Genomic DNA, 11,158 nt, shown 5'->3' on the forward strand with positions numbered 1-11,158 from the left:
ATTGTTTTGTAGACTCTCGTGGGTAAACACAAGACCTTGTCGATGTACCTTAAGATCATTTAAAACCTTATTGATCGTATCCTGGTAGGAGTAGTCAAGCGATAAAAATAGCAAAAAATCATCAACCTACCTAAAAACTTTTAAAACTTTCCACTCAATAAAGGCATGGTCTAAAGAATGGTCCACACTAGACGAAGAAATATCAACAAGAATGGGAGCAACACACGACCCAACACAAATACCATTCCTTTGTAAATACGGTTGGTCATTAAAAACAATAAAAGTAACTCGAAGGTAATATTCTAAAAGACTTAAAGATTACCCACTGAAAGTCCGGCATCATTCTGGAACGATATCGTACCACTATATTCAATACATGCATGTACCGAAGACAAGAATTCACACTGGAACTGAAGAAAATAAATCTTCAACATCAACAGAAAAACTATAACCTACATCCTGATTCCCAAGCAAAAACTGCACCATGTCATCTGAGTTCTTTGTTCGGAAAGGGTCGTTCACTGTTAGTAACTTTAAATTCTTTTGCAGGAATTGGCTTACATTAATCTGCCAACAACCAGATTCACTGATAATGGTCCTGAATGGTGAATCTGGCTTGTGGGTCTTAGCCTTAAGGCGTACCGATAGGCACCTGCATCTACTGTTTCCTATGCTTTTTGCAAGCGACATCAGTTCCAGTTTTTTACAAAAGTCCATAAACTTTGTTTTTACCCTAACTGCACTTTTCCTTTTGTGGTCTGTCTTTGGTGTTTGCGCTGTAAGTTTAAGCTCAGAATTGTGTACCAACTAGGCCCAAATGAAGTTTTTCTGATGGTATGGTCTCGAAGAAAGTATATGCATCTGTGATCTTATGTCAAAACAACCTCATGGTAGTGTAGAAGTATACATCAGAAACCTAAATAGCCCTGAACTATGTAGGATTGCTAGGAATTTTTATTTTGTTACAATGAACTATAATTTTCACAGACTAGCACAGAGAAGCTAAGGACTGCACACTTCATTAGGTCTCACTCAATTCAGCATTTGGTTTAATTTAGGCTCACAATATATATGAGTAAATGTCAATTTTCAAGTTTCTTACTATGACTTTATTATAATGATAAGTTTGCAATGCATGATAAAAATTTTAAAAATTTGCTGAAGCAAGCGACAGTTTTCCGACTTAGAACTCAGAACTCCTTTGCTTATGTAATGCACTGAAGAGCGATTCCACAAGAGATCAAACATGCATTACATAACAAGGGTCTCGAATCCAGCAACATCGATGCCTTCAGGTAGCATGTGTGGGTTTATTGACCGGTTGCCTTCACCAAAAAAAGATCCCGTTCTTGTGACGCCTGCGGCAGAAAGGATGTTCCACATCCGCTGCCAAGGCCTGTGAGTGGTGACGCTGGCTAACACTCCCAGGGTTCTACTAGGAAACATAAATACCCAAGAAAGTGGATGGGGAAACGGTGCCGCGGTAGCTCAATCAGTAGAGCATCGCACGCGAAATGCAAAGGTTGCGGGATCGTTCGCCACCTGCAGCAAGTTGCTTTTTTATCCACTTTCATTTCCACTAATTTATCGTTTCTTTATTTGATTCATTAGGCACAAGTATTTCCTCTATGTTGTCCTTGGTGTCACTGTTTGTTGGCTTCTTATGATATGACTAATAAACATCGGACCTCTCGGTTAAGCCCCTTTCTTCTCATTTATGACAGTATGTGGGTGCTTTTTCATCTAACACGTTGTGCACTCTACCTGGGTGTAGCGGGCACGTGCTGCGTCATAATGCATGTTGTCGCTTATGGCAGCAAAGCTGTCTGTTGCTTTCCTTGTCGTGGCAACACAAGTGAAAATGTAGATTTGTTCCTTGTGTTAATGGTACTATGGTGTATCATTTGAGAAAAGTACAGTCCAGCTTCCGGCAACATCAAAATGCAGAACAATGCTTCCGCGCTGCTCGCACTTGTTTACCTCATGAAGAGCCATGGCTTGAGTGCGGCATATGTATTCGTGAAAAATCCATTCGGTCACCCATTTGCCGAGTTCTTTCACAAGAAGGGTTGAGGACAACGTCTTTTTGATCAAGTCACCTCTTTCCCAGAAAGCAAATGTGACCTCATCCTCGTCGACCATTCCCAGACTGGCCAAAGTGAGACCTTCATTCCATGGTCCGCGCTCACATTCACCTAACATACAATCTGTGGTTGGGGAGCTGCAAAGGCACAATGCTTTCATGCCTTGCAATGAAATTTCAATGTCGTAAGTTCTGAAGCGCAGAGACACAAAGGTTCGCATTAAAGCAATAAATGCAAACCTCTTGTGGTGCAAGCAACATCCATATTGCATAGAGGCTGTAAAACTTTGACAGGGCGATGGCACTTTCGGAGTGAGCTGCTTTGAACATCTGGAACGTCTCGCGGATAGAATGCGTCATAAACCGCTTCAAGACATGCTCTTTTTGGCCGTTCGTGATGACTGACACAACATCCTTCTTGTTCGGGCTCTGCCCAGAGCACCCAAGTTCGTCCTTGGTGAAGTAGTCGAACGCAGCTTGCACATCCAATGGGCTTAACCTTGACCTCGTGTACGGATAAAAATATGACCACATTCCATGCTTCTCACACCAATTTCATGCCTTTCTGAGCATATATGTTGTGACAACTGGAATTGCCTCTTGAACATGTTTGTTTTCAACTTCTGGTAGCACGATGGATAAGAGATGGAGGCGCTCTCGATAGAACCTTGAAGACTCGTACACTTGCTTCAAGCTATTTAAGCAGCCAGCGCATGCACAGCATTCAATCACAGACGGTTCAGGTGTACTGACGCTTCCATGTGCAGTGCTTAAAGTTGAGCGTACCTTCGTCACTACGACACTTTTAATCTCAACTCATTTTTTCTGTCCACAATATTGTTTGCTGCATTTGTGAATGGAAGATGGTGGCTTCAATGATGAGACAACAGAAGAAAGATGGATGTACCTGTTCAAGTCATCAATCATCTTCTTCCTGAAGGAATGTCTCATCTGCTTCATTGTGGGTGTCACTAGATGAAGACCGAATTTTCTTGAGGCATGTAAAGCAGTGCTGGCAGACCTCGTCGGTGTTGTGAGTATCCTCAGCCTCTGGCAGTAGCTTCCGCAGGGAGGCAACATCCAAAACGTTTACCCAATGAAAATTTTTGTCTTAGCAATCTTCTTTTTGTGAACGCGCAAATAATCGGCACGGAATATTCAGACCAAGCTATGAGCTGCATGCATTGCGTATGTAGTAAATAGCTAGACCAAGTCGAAACGTTTGTACTGAACAGCACCGCCCCCTTTCTGTCACTTTTTCTGTACCGCTGTTGTGACTGAGCCTTGTTGTGACATCCAAAATTTTTTCGAAAATTGGAACCGGAGATTTTATTTTGTATTTTTTGAAAATGAGTTGTTGGTTAAAAATTTTTCATTTTTACCTATCTTTTTCTCTTGAGTTTCATGTAAGAAGATAATATTCTGCATATACGTTCCAAAGAGAACATTCTGTTTGATGCTTTTTTCAAGTTTCTGTGTGAAATAGAAAATGCACCAAGACGCATCAAATTAAAAAGAACTTTCTAATTTAGGCCATGTTTGGAATTTTTTAAACATTTTTTTTCGTTTTTTTTTTCGACAGCATAAAAAAACGCACGGAACTAATTTTGAACGCACGGTTTGTGGAAGAGAGCAGGGATTTGTTTTCTCACAAAAGAGCAAATTTTGTGACAAAATATAATGTTTGTATCAGCTATACTCTCTATTAGCACCATTATAGGGTGGAGCCTTCCAAGAGCTAGTAACGGCAGCAACAATTAATCCTCGTTCCACATCAGCCACCATGGCCATGAGTACCACTGGCTATAAACACTCCCCAGGTTAGATCTTGTAGACGTCATACATAAACATCCTTGAATGAGGATGTGGGAACAGCTACTTCCCCAGCGCAATCGGTAGTGAAACGCACCTGTAATGTGGAGGTTGTGGGCTCGGTTCCTGCTGGCGGCATATCGTTTTTTCATTCACTTTCATTTTTCCTTTAGTTTATAATTCCTGCACTTCGAATAACAGAACGAATGCTTTTGCCAATGTTTTCCCTGGTTTCGTGTGGTTGTGACTAAGAAAAATCAGGTCCCTCAGTGCCCTTTCATCTTAGAAGAAAAGGGTTCCCTATTGGTTGGCGTCAAACTCCTAAAAATTATGCAAAGCAGTAACTTACATAGAATGAAGGTCTATAAATGAGCCAACTTAGATATTGAAGCTATTAATTAAGACTCTACATTTTAATGAGACTTGTACGAAATAGAGTTGTAAGAAACACTCCATTTCTTAAAGAATGTGTTAAGTTTTTTCAATGGTTCTGATGTTTTTTACAAGTTTTCTGCAATTCAAATGCTTTTCTGCAGTTGCAAAATATACTCATAACTGCATGGTGTATTACATATGAGACAATTCTGACTCATAATATCACAACCAAACATTTCTTTTTAAAGAGAGTTTTGTTTTGTACTATATCATATGTTAACATAGGTTTAATTGTCTAAGTAATAAAATTAAAATTCGTGCAGTATGGGGTTAATATGGTAAACTTCTAGAAGGGTACGCTTCCAGTTGCCTTTACCACATACTCAGTGAGACATGGTTATACATATAAGCATGCAGGTCAAAATAGCCAGTTAAATTGCTACTGTCGGTGAGCCTATGGGTGTGCGTCGTGAGTAGTACTATTCAAGCAGCCAGGTTTCCTGGTAGGAAGTTCAACAAATAATAATGATGTTGACAAATTTTGAGTCAAAATGTTCTTCCAGAAAGAAAAATGTTGCATATAATACATCAATCATTCATATATGGCTATTCAAATATACATGTATAATATATTAACTTAATTTTTGCCAGAAAAAGTGTTCTTGAACAGTGCTTTACACAATTTTTTCAATTATTCAGTACAGCACCTCGGCTCAAACCACGATAATCCGAGCTACCTGTCAGCTCTCGGCTCCGCCCACTTGCCAAGACGAGCAGCCGCAGGCGCTGCCGCGCTCGCTGCAAACATGTCCATCACGGTTTGACAGCTCGAGCCAAAGCCGCTGTAATCATTCGCACCAATAAAAATCACTTTTCTTCAATACGAACCATTTAATTCCAGTCATGTTGCCCGGCCACTGGCGTGGTAGCACACGCCATGCGCTGCAGTTTGACAGCCTCGTCTGCACGCAGGCCACGCGCCGTAAGATAAAGTTTATACCAAAAAATAAAGTTTATACCACCACCACCACCGTAAGATAAGGCGCTGCACTCTGACCACCGTTACTGCGACAGACTTGTGGAAACTACCATGGCATTTCAACTTTTCAATTCCACTCATTAGGCACGCTTTCACAGGCAAGAACATAGAGCTTTTGCACGGTTCCGCGCAAGCATACATAAATGTCAAAACCGAACAAATTCCTGACGGCCCTCGGTACGGTATATATATGCAAATACTCGCAACGTCGCAGGAAAGGAAGAGGGAAGTCAGGCGATCAAATCTTAAGACAGTGTTCAGGGCGAGCCGTGGAACACGATTACAATTCGGCGACGCCGCGGCCATGCCTTCAAACGAAGATCAGAGACCTTAGATGCGGTGCATTTGAACCGACCGCTGGTACTTCGCGCCCACAACTTGTCAACGAAGAACCGGAGGTCTGACGCAAACCGCGGGCCCCTTGATCCTCACCTCTGGTGCAGCGGTGCACCTCTTGGGGGCAAAGGAATCCGGCCGGCCATGGCTTGAGCGCGGTGCTGCTGCGAGGGGGGACTCGCTCAACAGGTCGAACAAAGACGGTCCCAGATTGTTCGCTGTCAGCCCCGCCGGCCGGGAGAGAAGAAAGCTGCCGCTGACCTCGCCTTCCCTCTCTCTTCCGAGAACGTGACGTGCCGCCGATCCTGGCCGCAGGAAAATCCGGCGTCGTCAGTTCACTTGCCCAACGCCTCGACTTGCCGAAACTCACTCGATCGGGGCAGCAACGTTTGCGGAACACAGGGACAACGCGCGCACTCTTCACAAAGCTGCAGCCGGGATCTTAAAGGCAACCGTGACTCGGTACATTTCCCAAAGCTGCACTCCGTCGTCCGCTAGCTCTGTTCAGCGCAGTGCATACTTATACACCTCTGAGCTTGATCACTGCGCTCCATGGAGTTTCGCATATCAACAATTAAGCTGTTGGGCTAACGGTGCGAGAAACGGGACGAAAGAGCGTTCATTCAGCAGTTGTCCTTAACAGTAAGCACGTGCGTCAACGTCCCGCGGTGCGCTAATCTCTTTAGCGACCGACAACTAGCTGTGTACGTAGAGTACGGCATCATATATAACATAGTTCCATTGAGGATACGAAACGCATATGCATTCTAACACCAATGTGCGTATGGGCAGCTCCGACCCTCAAATCAATTTCGATATCGTTTTTTTTCCTTCTCTGCGAATTGCTTGAGCAACATGAAGAAAAAAAAAACCGATACAGCTTTCTGTTCCTCAATACGTGCCACATAAAAGTGTTTTTCAAAGCGTGAAAGAAGCCCTCGAACACACACAGAATTGCCGTGCGACTGTCGGCTCGAGGTACTTTACGTGTATTCGCGAGCTTTCTGTTCCTCAATACGTACATAAAAGTGTTTTTCAAAGCGTGAAAGAAGCCCGCGAATACACAGAATTGCCGCGCGACTCCCGGCTCGAGGTAATCTACGTGTATTCACGGGCTTCTTTCACGCTAGGAAAAACACTTGTATGTAGCACGTATATATTCAGCCACATAAAGCTATAGTGGGAGTTTTTCATGTTGCTCGACAATTGTATCATTGACACGTTTCGTCTAAATATATTTGGGAAGTTGATTAATTAATGAACACTAATTATGTAATCAGGCAGAGTACGTGCAAAAAGAGCCTGAGTATCTCCAAGCGACGGCAAACAACGTTACCTTGGTTTTGTCCTGCGACGTATCATTTGTATATTTTTAAATCTTGGTTCATATCATAGTTGCGACACCCTATATATTTAGACAAAAATAAAATACCAGGCCCTGAATTTTTGTCCCAGACGTGACAATGCTTTCCTACAGCCAAAATTAAGAGAATGGTTTATGAGAATAAACAGAATGACTTTCATGCGAAAGCATTATTTGCTTAACTTCGCGAAAATCAGGCGGCGGCGTGATCCGAAGTGGCGATGCGTGAAATGCCTAGCCGAAGATACATGGAGTCGACACTCGATGCGCTTATTCGCACAGTCCGAGGTGCCGACGCACGAAATGCCTAGACGGGGGCTCGAGGAGTCGACACTCGATGCGCTCATTCGCGCAGTCCGAGTTGCCGACGCGGGAAATGCCTAGACGGGGGCTCGAGGAGTCGACACTCGATGCGCTTATTCGCGCAATCCGAGGTGCCGACGCGCGAAATGCCTAGACGGGGGCTCGAGGAGTCGACACTCGATGCGCTTATTCGCGCAATCCGAGGTGCCGACGCGCGAAATGCCTAGACGGGGGCTCGAGGAGTCGACACTCGATGCGCTTATTCACACAGTTCGAGGTGCCGACGCGCGAAATGCCTAGACGGGGGCTCGAGGAGTCGACACTCGATGCGCTCATTCGCGCAGTCCGAGTTGCCGACGCGGGAAATGCCTAGACGGGGGCTCGAGGAGTCGACACTCGATGCGCTTATTCGCGCAATCCGAGGTGCCGACGCGCGAAATGCCTAGACGGGGGCTCGAGGAGTCGACACTCGATGCGCTTATTCGCGCAATCCGAGGTGCCGACGCGCGAAATGCCTAGACGGGGGCTCGAGGAGTCGACACTCGATGCGCTTATTCACACAGTTCGAGGTGCCGACGCGCGAAATGCCTAGACGGGGGCTCGAGGAGTCGACACTCGATGCGCTCATTCGCGCAGTCCGAGTTGCCGACGCGGGAAATGCCTAGACGGGGGCTCGAGGAGTCGACACTCGATGCGCTTATTCGCGCAATGCGAGGTGCCGACGCGCGAAATGCCTAGACGGGGGCTCGAGGAGTCGACACTAGATGCGCTTATTCGCGCAATCCGAGGTGCCGACGCGCGAAATGCCTAGACGGGGGCTCGAGGAGTCGACACTCGATGCGCTTATTCACACAGTTCGAGGTGCCGACGCGCGAAATGCCTAGACGGGGGCTCGAGGAGTCGACACTCGATGCGCTTATTCGCGCAATCCGAGGTGCCGACGCGTGAAATGCCTAGACGGGGGCTCGAGGAGTCGGCACTCGATGCGCTTATTCGCGCAATCCGAGGTGCCGACGCGCGAAATGCCTAGACGGGGGCTCGAGGAGTCGACACTCGATGCGCTTATTCGCGCAATCCGAGGTGCCGACGCGCGAAATGCCTAGACGGGGGCTCGTGGAGTCGACACTCGATGCGCTTATTCACACAGTTCGAGCTGCCGACGCGCGAAATGCCTAGACGGGGGCTCGAGGAGTCGACACTCGATGCGCTTATTCGCGCAGTTCGAGGTGCCGACGCGCGAAATGCCTAGACGGGGGCTCGAGGAGTCGACACTCGATGCGCTTATTCACACAGTTCGAGGTGCCGACGCGCGAAATGCCTAGACGGGGGCTCGAGGAGTCGACACGTATTCGATGCGCTTATTCGCGCAGTCCGAGGTGCCGACGCGCGAAATGCCTAGACGGGGGCTCGAGGAGTCGACACTCGATGCGCTTATTCACACAGTTCGAGGTGCCGACGCGCGAAATGCCTAGACGGGGGCTCGAGGAGTCGACACGTATTCGATGCGCTTATTCGCGCAGTCCGAGGTGCCGACGCGCGAAATGCCTAGACGGGGGCTCAAGGAGTCGACACTCGATGCGCTCATTCGCGCAGTCCGAGTTGCCGACGCGGGAAATGCCTAGACGGGGGCTCGAGGAGTCGACACTCGATGCGCTTATTCGCGCAATCCGAGGTGCCGACGCGCGAAATGCCTAGACGGGGGCTCGAGGAGTCGACACTCGATGCGCTTATTCGCGCAATCCGAGGTGCCGACGCGCGAAATGCCTAGACGGGGGCTCGAGGAGTCGACACTCGATGCGCTTATTCACACAGTTCGAGGTGCCGACGCGCGAAATGCCTAGACGGGGGCTCGAGGAGTCGACACTCGATGCGCTCATTCGCGCAGTCCGAGTTGCCGACGCGGGAAATGCCTAGACGGGGGCTCGAGGAGTCGACACTCGATGCGCTTATTCGCGCAATCCGAGGTGCCGACGCGCGAAATGCCTAGACGGGGGCTCGAGGAGTCGACACTCGATGCGCTTATTCGCGCAATCCGAGGTGCCGACGCGCGAAATGCCTAGACGGGGGCTCGAGGAGTCGACACTCGATGCGCTTATTCACACAGTTCGAGGTGCCGACGCGCGAAATGCCTAGACGGGGGCTCGAGGAGTCGACACTCGATGCGCTTATTCGCGCAATCCGAGGTGCCGACGCGTGAAATGCCTAGACGGGGGCTCGAGGAGTCGGCACTCGATGCGCTTATTCGCGCAGTTCGAGGTGCCGACGCGCGAAATGCCTAGACGGGGGCTCGAGGAGTCGACACTCGATCCGCTTATTCACACAGTTCGAGGTGCCGACGCGCGAAATGCCTAGACGGGGGCTCGAGGAGTCGACACGTATTCGATGCGCTTATTCGCGCAGTCCGCGGTGCCGACGCGCGAAATGCCTAGACGGGGGCTCGCGGAGTCGACACTCGATGCGCTAATTCACACAGTTCGAGGTGCCGACGCGCGAAATGCCTAGACGGGGGCTCGAGGAGTTGACACGTATTCGATGCGCTTATTCGCGCAGTCCGAGGTGTCGACGCGCGAAATGCCTAGACGGGGGCTCGTGGAGTTGACACTCGATGCGCTTATTCGCGCAGTCCGAGATGCTGACGCGGGAAATGCCTAGGCGGGGGCCCGAGGAGTCGACACTCGATGCGCTTATTCAAACAGTCCGAGGTGCCGACGTGCGAAATGCCTAGACGGGGGCTCGAGGAGTGGACACGTACTCGATGCGCTTATTCGCGCAGTCCGAGGTGCCGACGCGCGAAATGCCTAGAGGGGGGCTCAAGGAGTCGAGACTTGATGCGCTTATTCGCGCTGTCCGAGGTGCCGACGCGCGAAATGCCTAGACGGGAGCTCGCGGAGTCGACACTCGATGCGCTTATTCGCGCAGTCCGAGGTGCCGACGGGCGAAATGCCTAGGCGGGGGCTCGAGGAGTGGACACGTACTCGATGCGCTTATTCGCGCAGTCCGAGGTGCCGACGCGCGAAATGCCTAGAGGGGGGCTCAAGGAGTCGAGACTTGATGCGCTTATTCGCGCTGTCCGAGGTGCCGACGCGGGAAATGCCTAGGCGTGGGCTCGAGGAGTCGACACTCGATGCGCTTATTCGCGCTGTCCGAGGTGCCGACGCGCGAAATGCCTAGACGGAAGCTCGCGGAGTCGACACTCGATGCGCTTATTCGCGCAGTCCGAGGTGCCGACGCGCGAAATGCCTAGACGGGAGCTCGCGGAGTCGACACTCGATGCGCTTATTCGCGCAGTCCGAGGTGCCGACGGGCGAAATGCCTAGGCGGGGGCTCAAGGAGTCGAGACTTGATGCGCTTATTCGCGCTGTCCGAGGTGCCGACGCGCGAAATGCCTAGACGGGAGCTCGCGGAGTCGACACTCGATGCGCTTATTCGCGCAGTCCGAGGTGCCGACGTGCGAAATGCCTAGACGGGGGCTCGAGGAGTGGACACGTACTCGATGCGCTTATTCGCGCAGTCCGAGGTGCCGACGCGCGAAATGCCTAGAGGGGGGCTCAAGGAGTCGAGACTTGATGCGCTTATTCGCGCTGTCCGAGGTGCCGACGCGGGAAATGCCTAGGCGTGGGCTCGAGGAGTCGACACTCGATGCGCTTATTCGCGCTGTCCGAGGTGCCGACGCGCGAAATGCCTAGACGGAAGCTCGCGGAGTCGACACTCGATGCGCTTATTCGCGCAGTCCGAGGTGCCGACGCGCGAAATGCCTAGACGGGAGCTCGCGGAGTCGACACTCGATGCGCTTATTCGCGCAGTCCGAGGTGCCGACGGGCGAAATGCCTAGGCGGGGGCTCAAGGA

At 49.7% G+C, this 11,158-nt stretch overlaps 1 protein-coding gene across 4 annotated transcripts in view; it reads right to left on the reverse strand.

Annotated features, from left to right (window-relative positions):
• Window positions 1-6,415, reverse strand: part of ds (dachsous cadherin-related 1) — a 169,245-nt gene extending 162,830 nt beyond the window's left edge. For 2 of the 4 annotated variants that reach the window (XM_070534964.1, XM_070534961.1), the window contains exon 1: window positions 5,742-6,415. The gene's annotated coding sequence lies outside the window, so the exon portion shown is untranslated. Of the gene's footprint in view, window positions 1-5,007; window positions 5,139-5,158; window positions 5,233-5,741 lie in introns of those variants that run through there. The other 2 variants (XM_070534962.1, XM_070534963.1) reach the window with 2 other exon arrangements.
• Between the last annotated feature and the right edge of the window lie 4,743 nt (window positions 6,416-11,158).

This window comes from Dermacentor albipictus, chromosome 3 (assembly GCF_038994185.2).
Source record: "Dermacentor albipictus isolate Rhodes 1998 colony chromosome 3, USDA_Dalb.pri_finalv2, whole genome shotgun sequence".
In the NCBI taxonomy this organism is placed as follows: Eukaryota; Metazoa; Arthropoda; class Arachnida; order Ixodida; family Ixodidae; genus Dermacentor; species Dermacentor albipictus.